The 15,650-nt window shown below is 36.0% G+C and overlaps 1 protein-coding gene across 4 annotated transcripts in view; it reads left to right on the top strand.

Annotated features, from left to right (window-relative positions):
- Positions 1-15,650, top strand: part of Pou2f1 (POU class 2 homeobox 1) — a 165,069-nt gene that overhangs the window by 37,113 nt on the left and 112,306 nt on the right. Inside the window, exon 1 of one of the 4 annotated variants that reach the window (XM_013521422.1) lies at positions 11,294-11,312. The exons of the other annotated variants lie outside the window; for them this stretch is intronic. The gene's annotated coding sequence lies outside the window, so the exon portion shown is untranslated. Of the gene's footprint in view, positions 1-11,293; positions 11,313-15,650 lie in introns of those variants that run through there. 4 annotated transcript variants of the gene reach the window in all.

Below are 15,650 nucleotides of genomic sequence, written 5' to 3'. Positions count from 1 at the left end.
TTTTTCTCCGGTACCGGGAACCGAACTCACAACCTTGCGCTTGCCAGGCAGGCGCTTTTGCCGCTGAGCTAAATCCCCAGCCCCTAAATTTTTATATTTTAATTGACAGAATTCAAAATGTAATTTGGTAATTGACTAAAAATTTTTGTAATACAAATCAAGTAGTAACAATTATTTTCAAAGGCTAATATTTCTTAATTGATGTTCCTATCATCAAGTCTATTGTGACCTCTAAAAATTATTACTGTTTTTTAAAAATCAAATTTAGGTCATTTTTGTTATCCCAAATCAAAATACTCTCTACCCAGTAATCATCATCACCCAAACCTTTCCCCCTAAATCTAGGCCACCACTGAGCTATTCTCAAACCCTATTGACTTTCCCACTGTGGGAATTTACTTTCTTTTCTTCAAAATAGACCATGCTAAAAAAAAAAAAAAAAAAATAGACCATGCTCATAACAGAGACCTCAACATAGCCAAAGAAGTATAAATCCTGCAAAATGAGCTCAGACCACATTAGAGTGAAGCCAGAGACCTCAACAGAGACATACTTAGAATATAATTACTCTTTTATTCTTTCCCTCTTCTTCCCTATTAAATTTTCATATAAAGGAAACCATATGATACACAGTCTTGTACAGTGTCTGATTTACTTCACTTAACATTATAGTCTTTCATTTTCATACGAATGACTCGTTTATCTTTCTTAATGGCAGAGTATTACTTCGTTGGGTATAGGTACCATATTTTCTTTACCCATTCGTTGATGGACGTATAAGCTGATTCTAAGATTTAGCTATTATGAATTGTGCTGTTATAAACAGGTATGCATACGTTGCTGTGATACAACGTTTTTAAGCCTTTTGAGAAGATACCTAAAGGGAAATAGCTGGGTCAAATGAAGTTTCTAGTTTTAGTTTTTTGAGGAATCTTCAGACTGATTTCCATAGTGGTTGTATTAGCTTACAGTTCCACCAGCAGTGAAGAAGGGTTCCTTTCTTCCTACAGCCTTACCACCATTTGTTATTGGTTGATTCCTTGATGGTAGCCAAGAAATCTTTCTGGGGTGAGATGGAATTTATTTTAATTTGCATTTTTCCAATGACTAGTGATGTTGGACCTTTTTTCATTTATTTATTGGCCAGTTGTACTTCTTCATCTGAGAAGTATTCTAAGAATTTTTTCAGGAATAATGGATGGTGGCACATGCCTGTAATCGCAACTACTCAGGAAGGTGAGGCAGGAGGATCAAGAGAGGATTCTGTCACAAAATAAAATGAAAAGGGCTAGGAATGTAGCTCAGCGGTTGAGTGCTTGCCTGTCATGCATGAGGCTCAGTCCCCACTACCGAAAAAAAAAAAACAAACCTGTTTGTGGACCATACAGAAATAGTCATCATGTCAGGTTCTGCCCACAGGCTGTAGTTTGCCAATCCCATCTTGTTAACTGCTACTGTGCTACTCACTCCCACAAGAACAGCAATTCCCAGTTCAGGATGCACATTAGTCTTGTGGGGAGGTTTGGGTTAGAATTTCTGCCAGTCTTTGTTCTAGGTGCTGAGAAAACAATGACAAACACAATGCAAATCCCTGCTTTTATTAGCTAGTGTTGTAAGTACCAAGTAGAAAAATAAAGCATGGAGGGGAATGCAATGATAATCATATTTTTGTGCAGCTTTTTATATTCAACATTGTATGTCAGATGTGTTCAGCTTGACTCAACACAGGAAAAAAAAGATGCGTTCGTGTGACATGTATCACTAATTCATTCATGTCGTAAACCCTCAAATTTACTGATTTCAAATAACACCTTGTATCTTTGCTCATGAGACTGTGGGTCACCCAGGTGATCCTGCTGATCTTGACTGGACTTGCTCATGCATCTATGATCATCTGCTAAAGATAGGGTAGGCCAAGATGTTTCCACAGAGGAAGCTTGTTTCTGCTTCATGTGATTTCTAGCCCCATCATGTTCACTTGATAGGTGAGAAGAGTTACAAAGGAACTAGAGAAAACGTTCAAATGTTGAGACTTAGGCTCGTCACTTTCACTGCCTTTTATTCAAGGCCATCCCACATTGGAGGGATGCAGCTCTTGTGAGGAGCAACAAAGACATGCTGCAAAATGGCATGAAAGGGGGAGTAATGACCACTAGTGATTAGCAGTCAGTCTACCACAATTCATTTTCACAACTAAAATATTTTATTGAATAGATCAATACGCTGTGGTTGATTTATTTATTCAGTTGATGTACATTTTTGACTTTGCAGTTCTTGACACTCATAAACAGTGGTATGATGTGTAATCTTGTACTGTATTTACTTGCATGTATGTTCAAGAGTTTCATTAAAGAGCATAAAGTGTATATGTACATAGAAATATGAGTGGGATTATTGCATTGTAGGGTATACACATCCTCAGCTTTACTAGATATTACCAGTATCTTACATCAGTTTACATTCTTATTACTTGTATAGTTCTTACTGCTCCACATTTTTGCCAGGAGGCTTTAATATTTGCTTGAAATATTAAATGACATCTCATAGAGTTTGTAACATATTAATTAGATTGAGTAACTTTTCATATCCCTTTAAAAATATTCTCTGTGATCCTGGGGACCTGACTCACTCTTCTCCTTGTTTGCTCAGTTGTGGACACCCATCCACCACCACCCATGTCTCCTTTCCCTCTGTCTCCTTCATGTGTGCCCCCTGCCCCCAGTGCTGAGGATTGAACCTAAGGCCTCACACATGCTAGGCAAACACTCTACCACTGAGTTAAACCCTCTAGCCCTTCATGCTTTTTGATATAGTATTATGTTTCTTCTGTAAATTGCCAGTTAGTATGTTTTCTATTGGATTTTTATCTCATTGATTTGTAGGAAAGTTTTAGATTCAAATCCTTGTTATTTATATGTGTTCTATTATTTCTTCCAGCATGTGGTTTGCTTTTGTGTTTTTAAAGGGACTCAATGAAGAAAGTTTTTGATTTTAATACTATTGAATTTATCATCCCTTTTATGGTTTGTATGGCTTACTAAAGAAATATTTCTAAGCCAGGCATGCTGGTGCACACCTGTAATCCTCACATTCTGGAAAGGTGAGGCAGGAGGATCACAGTTTTGAGCCCATCCTGGGCAACTTAGTGAGACTCTGTCTTAAAAGAAAAGAAGAGAAGTAGAAGGGAGGGGAGGAGAGAGAAAAAAAAAATAAAAAAAAAAAGAAAGGGCTGGGGTTGTAGTGCTTTGCAAAGGCCAGTGAAATTTTCTTTCGTTTTCTCCAAGCTTTACATTTTATTTTTTCACATTTTGATCATTAATCTACTTGCGATTGATTTTTATGTAGGATGTGAGGTGGAGATCTTTTTAAAAAATATAATGACTTTCAGTTCTCTCAGTATGATGTTAAACTTCCCTCTTTCCTTAGTTTTCCTACAATGCCAGCTGTGTCATATACTGAGTTTCCATATATACATAGATTCTACATTTTTCTTTAGTGTTAATTTCATATGTATCAGTGTTGCCCAGTTTTGACATTTGAAGATGGCACATTTTGTTTGCTACTGTATTACCGCCTCAGTAATTCTGACTAAATTAATACCCTTAATTACTTTGAATAATAATAGAAGAAAATAATTTTTTTGCTTACTGACTGTGTGCTAGATTAGTACAGTGTTTTCATACACTGATTCATTTGATTTTCCTGATAGTGTGGAAACTTATTATTGTTCTCCTTTTAGAGTTGTGTAAACTGAGGTTCAGAAGCAGCTTACTCAGCTGGGACTATGAACCCAGGCTGTCTGGCTCCAAGGCCTCGATTTAAAAACCGTAAGGCTATACTGCTTTTTGTTTGAATGACATTTCTAATTTGAAACATTTGAACAGGAGTAAGAACAGCTTCTAGGTAGGCATAACCTATCTAAAATTTGTTCAATTATAAATACTGTTGATTGAGTTGAGCAGAAATTGTAAGAATTCGTTGTGATTTATTTAGAATTTAACTGGGTTTTCTATAATGATCATCTTTGAGATCTGCTTCCCTGCCCTCTGCCATTGTATGTGAAGAAAATGTAGAAAATGATTTTAGGCTTTGGAAGATGGTTGTCATGTGTTTGGTTTTTGATGAAGGCGTTAGAGGAGAGAATGGGGCTAGTAAGCATGAACATTAACAGGTAGATGTGCTATGCATGCGATGCATTTTGTTTTTTAAAGTATGATGGATAAAAATGGATATGGCTGTTGGAACAAGCTATGTGAACACATTGTTTTGGATAATCTTTCGTCTTCTTGCTCTCTAGCTTCTTATAAGCATGCTTTATTGAGACTAGCCAGCTTTGTTGTTTTTTTTTTTTTTTCCGGTACCGGGAATCGAACTCACGACCTTGCGCTTGCCAGGGAGGTGCTGTGCTGCTGAGCTAAATCCCCAGCCCCGAGACTAGCCAGCTTTGATCTCTCCATTCTGAATTTCCCATGCACTTCTTGTCTACACCACCTTTTAAAATTTATGCTCAAGATTTTGATTATGATTGATAGCACTTTCATTATTTTCTTGATTATTTTGAAAACATGTCCTATTATTTTCCTGATTATTTTGAAAACATGTTCTATGTTCCTGAGAATATTGAAGCTGCTTTCTTAGGATGGGTATGATGGATTGGGTTTTGTAGTGCTGGGGATTGAACCCAGGGCCTCTTGCAGTCTAGGCAGAAGCCTTACCACTGAGCTGCATCCCCAGCCCCACGATCTTTTTTTATACTTACTTTTTAACATTTCCTCTGTTTCTTAGCATAGTGGCTAACTACAGTGTAGATGCTGAATGCTTCTTTCTTTTAATATGGTTCAATTAGGAAAACTTGAGTAATAAGGGCACATTTAATATTTGACTTAAAATTTTTGGCTTTTTAAATCAACAGTTTCTCACATACATACTTTATTTAGAGAACTGCGGGAAGCAAAAGATGAATCAGAAATAATTCCTGCCCTCCAGGGGAGTATGGTCTTAGGATAAACCATTTGTAAATTTTAAAATGTAGCTGTTTGTTTTATGTATCATATTCGCTTTATAAAGAGAGGGGCTGGAACTGGTTTATAATTTAATTGGGGAAACAGCATATCAGGAAAAAGTTATTCAGGATAGAATGTGGTATGTTACAAAGCACTTGGGAGTAGGTGAAATCATTTTGTACTTGAAGTGGGCTAGGGAAAGATCCTGGAGTGGCAGTGGTATGTGAGCTGAGCCTCGAATAAAAAAGCTGGGAGATTGACGATTGACAGGTGGGTTATTAGTGGAGGGTGGGATTGAGTTTCAAAACGAAGGAACTGTGTGAAGCAAGGTCTGGTAAAGGCAAAAAAAGTCAGCTGTGTTTGGAGCAGAAGTAGTTCCATTTGGCTAGAACATAGGTGAGTACAAGTAAGTAAGTTGGGGCTAGCTTGTATAGGGTCTTAAATATCAGGTTAAAGTGTTCGGATTTAATTTGGTAGACAGTGGGGATTCACTCAAGTTTTTTAAGTAGTACAATCCTACTCATGTTTTGGAAAGATTAATTGGTTAACATTGTCAGTAATGAATGAATGAGAAAATGGAAATATTTTCCATTGTTGGGTCATTTTTTTGTTTTCTGTGTGAGTAAAACGAAGGTAAGCATCATTTAACTATCAGATGGCACTAAGCATCTCACTAATAAAGATGTAGAAAAATATATATTTGTTCTCATATCCAGCTAGTCTTTTAAAACTGGTTGAGGCCTTGTTTACCTGTTGGCCTCTGGTTCAGAGTTCTGCATTCAGACTCTTGTTCAGTGAATTATATACCACAGACAAATCTTCTAGAATCCTGGTTCTGAATGTTGCATTATTCTACTTAAAAAGCCTTTAATTATTCTCTTTTTGTCTGCTGAATACAGTCCAGATTTCATAACCCAGCAATCCAAGCCTCATTCATCTCTCCTGCCACTCCCTGACTGCTTCATCCTTCCCTACTTTCCTTTTTTGCCAAGGCACTTACTGGCCCATCACATAGCATGTGCTTCCCTGACTGTTCTGAAAATTCCTGTGATTCTCTACTTCTTTGACTTACTTTAGTACTTCTGACCTTCCTAGAGTCTTAAGATCCAGAGAGGGGAAATGTATGTTGAAGTTCTGAGAACATATGTGACTAGGTCATATCTGGCAGAGCTGGAATAAAAACTCTATGATGTGTTCAACAAGCATTCTTTTGTGCTTGCTATGTACTAGGTATTGTACCAAATCCTGAGGATATAAATATAAGTAAAACCACAGTGCTCCTCGCTCTTTATAACCCGCTGTCTAAAGAGACAAACATTAACCATCAATAGTAATTAAACCACATTATAATTACGGATGGGTGAAGGGCTATCAAGGAAACACATTTTGGGGGTACTTTCAGAAAAAAATAATTGGGAAAATAAATGAAATTAATTTAGAGTGGCACTTCCAGGTAGGTCCTTTGAAGGAAATGCATTCTAAGCTGAAATTTGAAATATGAAAGCTATGTAGGCAAGAAAAGAGTGAGAAGGGTATTCTAGGCTGAGAAAACAGTATGGACCAAGGCCTGCAGATGGTAAATAATTTTAAGTATTCAATAACCTGAAAGATCAGTGTCTCAGAATGTACTTTTTGATTACTAAGGAATAAGATGAAGCTAGAAGTTGGGTAAAGACCAAATATATAGAGCCTTTTAATTGGCTTTTATGCTTTGTATAAAGCACACTGGGATTAAAGGTGGCAATGGAGGGCTTTTGAATAAAAAAGTGACACAATCTAATTTCTGTTTTTACAGTCTTAATAATATTTCCCAAATCCAAGCCCTTCTCATCATCTTTACTAGTAGTGTCAATAGCTTATGAATTAACTGATCCCTGCCTTCACCCTTGCACCCCTACTGTCATTCTTGACCTGGTTGTCAGAATTTCTCTAAAATGTTAGGAGTATGTCTCCCCTCTGCTCCAGGTCTTCTAGGGGTTTCCTGTTTCAGAGTGAAGTCAGAGGCATGCTCCCACCTCAAGGCCCTTAGACTTGGTCTCTATTTTGCCTGTGACCATTTTCCCAAATACCTGTTTACTAAACTCCCTAAAATTTTTTCAGGTCTTTGTACAGTTAGTGAGTCTATCCTTGACTGCTATGTTTAACACCAGACCCACCTCTGCCCATCATCCCTACTTTTTTTTTTTTCCAAAGCACTTACTGCTTTGACTTAGCATATTTTATTCTAAAATATAATTTTTACTAGATAAAAAATTTTGTAAGAGTTTTATGCACCAGTGTATTCTTAGTATGTAGAATGCTACATGTAATAGGCATTCAGTACATATTAGTTGAATGAGTGAACACATGAATAGAGAATGGCTCCAGAGAGTTTAGAAGCTGACGGAACAGTTACAAGGCTGTAAGTGTAGGTAAGAGATGATGGTGGCTGAAATGAAGGTTGTGGAAGAAACAGAAGCACTGGATTCAGCATATATTTTGGAGGTAGATTCAATAAGATAGTTTACAATGATAAAGCAAATGAGATTTTTGTCATACCAGTTTAGTATTTCCTTGATTAAACTGCTATGAAACATCGTTAGCTAGTAATTAGGCTAGTGTCATTGTCTTTATTTATGTCTACCTGATGCCACCATGTGCACTGATGGCTGCAGAATGTGATAAAGGTTAATGAGAAATTGATAAGTATTTTAACTATTTAAAGCATTTATGTGCTTTTTTAAAAATTTCTTTTTCTTTCCTCCTTCCTTCCCCTTCCCCTCCTTCCTTCTTGTCTTTCCCCTCCCTCCCCCTTCTCTCTCTCCCCTACTTCCTCTCTCCCTCCCTCCCTCCTACTTTCTCCCTTCTCTTCTCTTTCTCTCTCCCTCCCTCTCTCTCTCTCTCTTTCTTTTTCTACTCAGGTCCTCATGCATGTCAGGCAAGTGATCTGCTGCTGATCTATATCCCTAATTTCTGTATGCTGTTAAAATAGAACTTGTGGACAGTGCATGATGTTGTGAAATGTATGTTACAGTTCGTCTAGGTACCTCAGAGTAATGGTCTTGACATGATTTTGTCCATTTCACCTCTCTGCCTCCCAGGGTACATTTGTCAATACCTGGAGACATTTTTGGTTGGCACAACCTGTAGGATGATGCTAATGGCATCTAGTGATTAGAGGTCAGATGAACTGCTAAACACCCTGCAACTGTAAGTCTGCCCATCTTTCTTCCCCTAAGAGAATTCCCTGGTCCAAAATGTCATTAGTGCTGAAGTTGAGGAACCCTGACTTAGAAATCATCTTAGGTCAATACTAAGTTAATGCTGTCACATCTACAGACTTACACACTTATGTAACTTATCCAGACAAGATGTGATTAGTATGATTGCACTTACTGTTAAACTTATACCCTGCAACTGACCTATTTTTGTGTACATGTTCATGCATATAAATCCAATTGAAAGCTGTGTCTTAAATTGTTTTCTTTGGAAAGTGTATGCATTTATATGGTTCTGCCTGTTTTTGCAGTTGTCTTTGAGGCTTGCAGCAAATCCTGTCTCTTTATTAGTAATAAATTATCTGATGAGGGTGGATTTGTGCCTTCTGGGTGCATTGTGATGATTAATGGGTAATAGTTTCATTAAAAGATGCAATTGAGCTATGACTATAAAATAATTGGTTGTAAAATTAGTTTAAAAGTAATGGTTTTTTTAAACAAAGTCTTTTCATCAATAATTATTGAGAATAAGTGTATCATATTCTAAATTTAAAGGACAATATATGTACATATTCAAATACTTAAAAGATTCCTCTTGTCTAGTATCAGGGGAAATGAACACTTTTTTATGTAATATTAGGAAGTTGGCTAGGTACAACTTTTTGAGAGCAATTTGATAATAATGCATTTTAAAATGTTCATACCCTTCTACTTAGGCATTCTGCCTCTAGCCATTTTTTTATAGAAACACCTTCTACTTAGGAATTCTGCCTCGAACCATTTTTTTATAGAAACACCAGTAAGGAAAGATACACTAACAGTGCTGTTTCTTGAAGCTTTGTTTGTAGAGTCGAAAAGATACAAATAATCCAGCATCTATCAAGGGCATATTGGTCACACACCGTTAATACATCCTGTAGCAGCATGCTATATACTACCAAAAATTGATATAAAGGAAGAATAAAATATGTTAAGTGAGGATATGAACTTGTAAGAAGAAGGAAACTACAAAACTAACGTAGTTGACAGAAAATATAAGATTCCATATGTAACACATGTATGAAAGAAAAATCTGGAGAAATAAATACTAAATCTCACACAAGTAGGATAACTTTCTGTATCGCAGACTTCTTCAGTTGTTTTACAATGAATGTCTGTTTTATAATCAGAAAAGAAATCTATCTTAAAGCCATGAGACAGTCAGTTATAGCCAAATCTTTTATGCTTTTGAAAAGCAGCCTTTTGTGTTAGTAGGAGTATAGCATAGCTGAGGATCTTTCTGTTGTTCTGCATTTGTATTTGTGAATATTTAAAATTGGCAGAGATACCTAGAGCTTTGTCTGTCATGTGAAGTTGTTTGTTGATTTACCAAAAAAAAAAATTGTTTTTCAGTTTTGACTTCAAAGTGTCACAGCTTAGTTAATGCAGCTTTTAAAATCTTAGGCTTTGAAATACATTAAAGAATGCATATCTATATTTATCCTGTAGGTGGCGGTGGTGGTTTTGTAGTATTCTTAAGTGCTATTTATTACTTAAGTAAAATTCTCCTAAACTGGAAAATAATTCAACTACAGTACACTCCTGCATGTAGAATGCTTATCTTTCATGTAAGTGTTGAATATCAGATGTTTTCTTTTTATTATTTCAGGAACTACATGTCTCAGAAAAAAAATCTATGCCAAGTGCTTAGTACATAATTCATTTTGTATCTTATCTATTTTGTTATTTGTTACAATCACTGGGAAAAATTTATTTTCACACTGCATTATACTTTCTAACTCCTTTAAAATTCTAAAACTTCATCAAAACTGTCAGTAGAACTAATTTTTTCCAATGAATTCTTTTTGAAGTCCTTCCTTTTCCCTTCTCTTTGTGTGTCTGACTCCCTCCTCCTCTCCCTTTTTTTTTTTCTCAGTCTGTCAAGTTCAAGAGCAGCTCAGATGCCATGAATTAAGTGAAGCACAAAAGGGGAAAAGGAGACCCTTTTGAAGAACAAAGGCCTCCCATTAGGCTGCCATGTTCTTTTTTGACCAAAAGTGCACCCTACATGGTTTCTATTATTGTCCACATGCCCTGCACATAAGGTAAATACAGTAGATCCTCATTACCTCACGTTTTTCTCCTCTTCCTCCTATGCCACACACAACCAGTGAAGCCTTAGGTCTTTGATGTCTTTAGGCATTCTTATACAGTTGCTTTATCTCCTTTTTAAAAACTGCAGGGGTAGAAATGGAAGTGGAGAGCAGTGCACACCAAGTGAAACCCCACAAGAAGGGAAAATTAGCTGTTAGAGAAGCTGCAACCCAAGAATCCAGGGCAAGTGGAAGGAACCAAAGACTTACTGCTATTATTCCACTCTGTGTCTTTTAATAGTTTGTTTTTAAAATAATAACTGATTTACATTCACTATAGATTAGTAATTTAGTTTCTCCTCCCATTGCTCATGTAAGAAAACTGGCAAGTAGAAATTTAATTGCTGAGAGCAGTTGTGATAAGAAGAATGTCTTGCTAATCTGCTCCTGTTTCTCATTGATGTTCTCTTTGTTGTTACATACATGGCTTAACTGTAGGTTTGTTGTCTTAGACTGTAAACTTTTCATTGGGATTGAATTGAGAAATAACTGGGGAGGGGGGCTGTAAATGAGAAATAAGAGAACGGTAACCTATTGCAGAACCAAACATAAAGTTTGAGAGAAAAATTATTGAAATTCAATGTTTTACACACTTGAAATTAGCCTATTTATTGTGAAATTGCTTTTAATGTTACTGACAAGTACCAGTTAAGTTTGCAAGGGAGTGTGTGATTCTAGATATTTGCATACTGTTCATCACTGCAACTCTTTGTCAGGTTAGCAAGTATATTGAAATAGCCAGAAACCTTCTTAGTTCATTGTAACGATGAAGTACTTGGTGACTGGAAGTTTGGACTATGTTTTTATTTATTTTTATCCATTGAAAGAAATCGGACAGTAATTGTTTGGGGAGTGACAAAGAGATGGAGAGAGTGACTAAAGGAGTGATTTTTTTTTTTTTTTTTTTTTTTTTTAGTATAATCCTTAAGTCAGAATTTTTATTTAATATCATAAAGGACAAGAGATGAACTTCTGAGAAGGTATGTTTTTAAAAATCTACATATAAATGTATAGCAGAACGCAGTCAACCCTGCACCCCACCATACACAAAAGATTACTTATAACATTAAAACCTGGCTAATGTACTTGCAATTTGATGGGGCGGGGAGAAGGATAGAGGGAAGGAGAAAGAAAGAAAAGAAAGATGTATTAACCACTTAAGAAATATTTTGACCTTTCACAGACCTTGGATGTTGCTTTATAGGAACTATTCCTTGTTTTATGTTTTAAGGTACAGTGGGCTGCGTGAATCCTGTGGCAGCAAAATAAAGGAAAAGGAGCTTTTTGCTTTGCATTGTGTAGGAAATTACCATTTCTGCTGTCTGTGCAGGATATTCTAAAGATATAGCCATGAGTCTCAGAGGAGAGCAAGAGAGATTTTTCCTTGCTTTTGCCTCCGGTCACATGTTGGATTGTTTTTTCTGCTTTTGTTCCTTGGGGTGGCATCTCTCTTCCAGGAGAAATCACTTCCCAGTCCCACACAGATTGCTGAACTCATTTACACTGAATTCATTGGGAACAGTTTTAATATGGGTGCATTTAAACACTTGATGTTAATGGATGGGGAGAGATGCAGAGTGAAATTTCATTCTTTATTGAAAGCTCCATCTCCTGCCCATCACTTTTCAAGAACACAATTCTGCCCCCACCATGTGGCTTTTCACTAAGTCCTGAGTGTTTCTATGTGAAGGTCCCCCTGACTGCTTCCCTGAGTCACTTTGTGAAATAAACAGTTTGGTATTTTTTAGGTATATGGTTGTACCTTTCCAAGTTATTATTGATCTTAATGTATTTCAAAAATTAAAAATTGAATACAAATATATTGTTTCTACTTAAGTAATTTACATTAGAACCATGTGTGTTTAAAAGAATGTTGTCTGTAATAAAATATTTTAGATAATGTCCTAGTAATAATATAACTCTAGTAATTGTAATTAGAAAGATAAATTTTAAAATAATAAAAATAAAAACAAAGAAAGTGGAGAGAAGCAATTTAAAGCAATAGGCCAACTCTCTCCTGAGTTTCCTTAGAAGCCATTTGAATAGTTAGTGGAGAGATTTTTAACATTCAAGTTATTTGTGACTAAAACCTGCTTTCTCAAAAGCAGACACTGCCAGGACCTCACAGAGATCTCATTGTGTAGAATTAAACTTAAATGGTGGTTAAAAGGAAAGCACATAAAAAGATTGGTCAAACCTATATTTATTAAAAGATTGAGGATGAAAAGATTCAGACCTTCACAGTAGTCAAAGGAAGTAGGATTTATAAAAGTTGAGATGGGTGGTTTTCCCCTCGCACCCATGGTTAATTTTGACTTAAACATCGGACCTGTTCCCTGGGGAGAGAAAGGAGTAAGGAGAGGAGTCTGAAGAAATGAAGACTTCAGAAAGTTTTTGTGGAAGACTTAAAACTGGGAATAGAAAAAAGAAACTTAGTGAAACATCAAGAAAGTTACAAGATATTTTTTATAGATGTTTGTGAATTTTAATTTCCACAGACACTGATGACGACACAAGAAGAGAAGGCAAACAGTGGCCCCCAAGCCACATCCACCTTGCAGCTGTTTGTATGGCCCATGAGCAAACATTAATTTTTAGATGGGGAAAAATGAGAGGAAACATAATATGACATTGACATTATATAAAATTGAAATGTCAGTATTTATAAATAAACTTTTAATGATACACAAACAGCCATTTATTTATGTGTTTGTCTGTTTAATAGCTATGGTTGCTTTTGTGCTACAGCAGCACTGAGTAGTTGTGAAAGAGCCTGTGGCCCATAAAGTTTGTGGGCCACAGAAATAAAAGAATGGCCTCAGTCGTCACTGATATAGTGTAGAGTTTTTCCTCAAACTAGGAATGTTTGACATTAATGTATTTTTTATTTTTTCTGTGTTGTTTCTTTTTTTCATCAAAAACAAATGCTTTGAAAGCCCAGCATGGTAGTGTAATGCCTGTAATCCCAGCACTTGGGAAGCAGAGGCAGAAGAATTACTTTAAGTTCAAGGCCAGCCTAGGCTACATAGTGAGTTCAAGGCTAACCTGAACTACCTAGCAAGACTATATGTCTCAAAGGAAAAAAGAAAAGAAAAGAAAAGAAAAAAAGAATAAATTCTCTTTCAAATGAATTATTTCTGCAAAATGCCAACATAGTATCTTACTCTAGCCCTTTAAGTATATAGTACTTCCACTCATTAGAATTTTGAAGGTCCAACAATATTCAGAACTCATTCTAACTTCCTTTCCAAGTCCACTTAGAGCTTTATTGCTTCCTTTCTTCTTCAGAGCATGAGAGGTTATAGTACTTGAGCATCAGAAGAGCTGTTTGGAAGAGTTTGAAAACATAGATTTACACAGTCAAATTTTGTCCCATTTGAGCCAAGGACACTGAGATGAATAGTCCATCTTGCTTGGAATCCTTGGGACTTCCAAAATTTGTAAATTGGACATTTTACAATGTGCTAAGGGATCATTGTCTACACTAGTTACTTGAAATGTTGATTTTTCCTTCTCTTCATCCCAGAGCCTTTCTTTGGCATATGTGTGGCAGTTGTAAGGAAAGGGTCTGGGAGCTCTCAGGGGCATCTCCATCATAACCCAACATAGCTTCTGTTGTGCTTCACTGATTTGCCTGCCTGGAGGGAGTCGTGTGGATGAGAATTTGAACTCATAGTCCATTTTTCTTGCTTCTTTTCTCCCTATTAGTTTCATGTTCTTAAGACAGTAAAAAGAATAGATATTCATAAATGTTAGAATGAAAGAAATTATTAGGTGTGACAAAGATAGAAAAGTCATAGTTAAAAACAAGTTTTTCTTCCCTTCATTTCCCTCCATATAATTGAGTTTGAACAAGAATATTGTTCATGATTAATCTCTATGTGAAAATCAAAGGTAATAACTGCAGATTAAACTTATAATTTATTCTGAATGATTATCAGCTGCTAACTAAAACTGGAACCCCTCAGCTAGGTTTCTTGTCACTTATATCTGAACAATAAATAATAAGGTTAGTAATTTCCTCACTTCATGTGGTTTCTTTTTTTTTTTTTTTTTTTTGGTCTTTTTTTTAGGCTGGCCTTGAGCTCACTTTGTAGCCCAGGCTGGCCTCGAACTCACAATGATCCTCCTGCCTCAGCCTCCCCAGTGCTGGGGTTACAGCCATGCCCCCCCGCACCCGGCCACTCATTGTGGTTTATTTAATGACATTGTAAGTGTTACTCTTTGTAGAACTTTTTCAACTGTTTTGTGTCAATTATGTACCCATCTCTTTCCTCATTTACTATAAATATAATCTCTAGCATTAAATGTTTTGCTCCTAATCTGTTGCTTCTTTCTGCACTGGTGAAGTTGCTTCTGCTTAGGTAAGTTAGCACATTATTAGAATGTGTGTAGATAGAGAATGAAACTATCAAAAAGTCAATATGACAACAAAAGTAATAACAAAAATCAAATTGGTTATTTTAGATTATTCCTTCCCTGAATTTCTTCTTTTCCTTTCCTGTCCTTTTATTCTAAGTCTGACTATTGCCTAGAATTTACTCTTTCTGATAGTGGAAATATTTCAAGAAGTAGACTTCTTTTTTTCAAAAAGTATCTTCTTGTTCTTAGTATTTATTTTAGGTGTTTTGGTTTTTGATACTGGGAATTGAACTCACAGCCTCGTGCTTGCTAGACAGGTGCTGTGCCACTGAGCTATATCCCTGGCTAGGTTTCATTTTTAAACAGGAAGTTCAAGTTATTTTATTTTCTGTGTTTTTAGATAAAGCATTTGGTCTTTATTCTGCCTTAGAAAGCAGCAGTTAACCTACTACTTTGAGTTTCCACAGTTAATATCTTTCATAGTTAGTAGGTTTTTCTGTGGACTCAACTGTGTTACCAAACCCTTGACAGTTAAAGCAGTTAGACTGTCATTTGTTCATCTATTCAGTTGACTGAAAAAAACCTGTAAATTATGGTAAAGTTGTGCTTATAAATTCATTTCTTATAAGGATTCTTTTTTTTAAAGAGTAAGAGAAGGATAACAATAATCGGGGGGGCTTACCAAATTACAGACAAAATGGTAGGAAATTATCAATGGTTATTGTTTTACATATTATCTACAAGATAGTTTCTCAGGAAAACAAATAGACAAATAATAGTGAGTTAGAGACAAAAGAGGTAGGAGATTATCAATAGTTGTTGTACTATACTTAGGCATCTTCGAAAGAAAATAAATAGAACTATACATGAGTGACCTATTGAATAATCATTAACTATTCTCAATGGTTGTTGTAGGAAACACATAATAATAAACATGCATCCATTTATGAAATAGG

The sequence above is a fragment of the Chinchilla lanigera genome, unplaced genomic scaffold (genome assembly GCF_000276665.1).
Source record: "Chinchilla lanigera isolate Chin_1 unplaced genomic scaffold, ChiLan1.0 scaffold00061, whole genome shotgun sequence".
Lineage (NCBI taxonomy): Eukaryota > Metazoa > Chordata > Mammalia > Rodentia > Chinchillidae > Chinchilla > Chinchilla lanigera.
Note: the sequence above shows the minus strand (reverse complement) of the source record. Positions and strands in the feature narration are given on the sequence as shown.